Source organism: Bufo gargarizans, chromosome 1 (genome assembly GCF_014858855.1).
Source record: "Bufo gargarizans isolate SCDJY-AF-19 chromosome 1, ASM1485885v1, whole genome shotgun sequence".
In the NCBI taxonomy this organism is placed as follows: domain Eukaryota; kingdom Metazoa; phylum Chordata; class Amphibia; order Anura; family Bufonidae; genus Bufo; species Bufo gargarizans.
Genome location: NC_058080.1, coordinates 743,197,773 through 743,200,436, shown reverse-complemented (window position 1 = coordinate 743,200,436; position 2,664 = coordinate 743,197,773).

Below are 2,664 nucleotides of genomic sequence, written 5' to 3'. Positions count from 1 at the left end.
CTCTGTAAGGCTCCATTCAGACGTCCGCATGTGTTTTGCGGATCCGATCCATGTATCCGTGGATCCGTAAAAAATCATACGGACGTCTGAATGGAGCCTTACAGGGGGGTGATCAATGACGAAGGTGATCAGGGAGTCTATATGGGTGATCACCCCTCTGTCATTGATCACCCCCCTGTAAGGCTCCATTCAGACGTCCGCATGTGTTTTGCGGATCCGATCCATGTATCCGTGGATCCGTAAAAAATCATACGGACGTCTGAATGGAGCCTTACAGGGGGGTGATCAATGACAGGGGTGTGATCAATGACAGGGGGGTGATCACCCCATATAGATTCCCTGATCACCCCCCTGTCATTGATCACCCCCTGTAAGGCACCATTTAGACATTTTTTTGGGCCCAAGTTAGTGGAAAGTTTTTGTTTGTTTTTGTTTTTTCTTACTAAGTCTCATATTCCACTAACTTGTGTCAAAAAATAAAATCTCACATGGACGCACCATACCCCTCACGGAATCCAAATGCGTAAATTTTTTTAGACATTTATATTCCAGACTTCTTCTGACGCTGTAGGGCCGCTAAAATGCCAGGGCAGTATAAGTACCCCACATGTGACCCCATTCCGGAAAGAAGACACCCCAAGGTATTCGCTGAGGGGCATATTGAGTCCATGAAAGATTGAAATTTTTGTCCCAAGTTAGCGGAAAGGGAGACTTTGTGAGAAAATACAAAAAAAATCAATTTCCGCTAACTTGTGCCAAAAAAAAAAAAATTTGATGAACTCGCCAGGCCCCTCATTGAATACCTTAGGGTGTCTTCTTTCCAAAGTGGGGTCACATGTGGGGTATTTATACTGCCCTGGCATTTTAGGGGCCCGAAAGTGTGAGAAGAAGTCTGGGATCCAAATGTCTAAAAATACCCTCCTAAAAGGAATTTGGGCCGCTTTGCGCATCTAGGCTGCAAAAAAGTGTCACACATGTGGTATCGCCGTACTCAGGAGAAGTTGGGGAATGTGTTTTGGGGTGTCATTTTACATATACCCATGCTGGGTGAGAGAAATATCTTGGTCAAATGCCAACTTTGTATAAAAAAATGGGAAAAATTGTCTTTTGCAGAGATATTTCTCTCACCCAGCATGGGTATATGTAAAATGACACCCCAAAACACATTCCCCAACTTCTCCTGAGTACGGCGATACCAGATGTGTGTCACTTTTTTGCCGCCTAGGTGGGCAAAGGGGCACACATTCCAAAGTGCACCTTTCGGATTTCACAGGTCCTTTTTTACACATTTTGATTTCAAACTACTTACCACACATTAGGGCCCCTAGAATGCCAGGGCAGTATAACTACCCCACAAGTGACCCCATTTTGGAAAGAAGACACCCCAAGGTATTCCGTGAGGGGCACGGCGAGTTCCTAGAATTTTTTATTTTTTGTCACAAGTTAGCGGAAAATGATGATTTTTTTTATTTTATTTTTTTCCTTACAAAGTCTCATATTCCACTAACTTGTGACAAAAAATAAAAAATTCCAGGAACTCGCCATGCCCCTCACGGAATACCTTGGGGTGTCTCCTTTCCAAAATGGGGTCACTTGTGGGGTAGTTATACTGCCCTGGCAATTTAGCGGCCCTAATGTGTGAGAAGTAGTTTGAAATCAAAATCTGTAAAAAATGGCCGGTGAAATCCTAAAGGTGCTCTTTGGAATGTGGGCCCCTTTGCCCACCTTGGCTGCAAAAAAGTGTCACACATCTGGTATCGCCGTACTCAGGAGAAGTTGGGCAATGTGTTTTGGGGTGTCATTTTACATATACCCATGCTGGGTGAGAGAAATATCTTGGTCAAATGCCAACTGTGTATAAAAAAATGGGAAAAGTTGTCTTTTGCCAAGATATTTCTCTCACCCAGCATGGGTATATGTAAAATGACACCCCAAAACACATTCCCCAACTTCTCCTGAGTACGGCGATACCAGATGTGTGTCACTTTTTTGCCGCCTAGGTGGGCAAAGGGGCACACATTCCAAAGAGGACCTTTCGGATTTCACAGGCCATTTTTTACACATTTTGATTTCAAACTACTAACCACACATTAGGGCCCCTAGAATGCCAGGGCAGTATAACTACCCCACAAGTGACCCCATTTTGGAAAGAAGACACCCCAAGCTATTTCGTGATGGGCATAGTGAGTTCATGGAAGTTTTTATTTTTTGTCACAAGTTAGTGGAATATGAGACTTTGTAAGAAAAAAAAATAATAATAATAAATCATCATGTTCCGCTAACTTTTGACAAAAAATAAAAAGTTCTATGAACTCACTATGCCCATCAGCGAATACCTTAGGGTGTCTACTTTCCGAAATGGGGTCATTTGTGGGGTTTTTCTACTGTTTGGGCATTGTAGAACCTCAGGAAACATGACAGGTGCTCAGAAAGTCAGAGCTGCTTCAAAAAGCGGAAATTCACATTTTTGTACCATAGTTTGTAAACGCTATAACTTTTACCCAAACCATTTTTTTTTACCCAAACATTTTTTTTTAATCAAAGACATGTAGAACAATAAATTTAGCGCAAAATTTATATATGGATGTCGTTTTTTTTGCTAAATTTTACAACTGAAAGTGAAAAATGTCATTTTTTTGCAAAAAAATCATTAAATTTCGATTA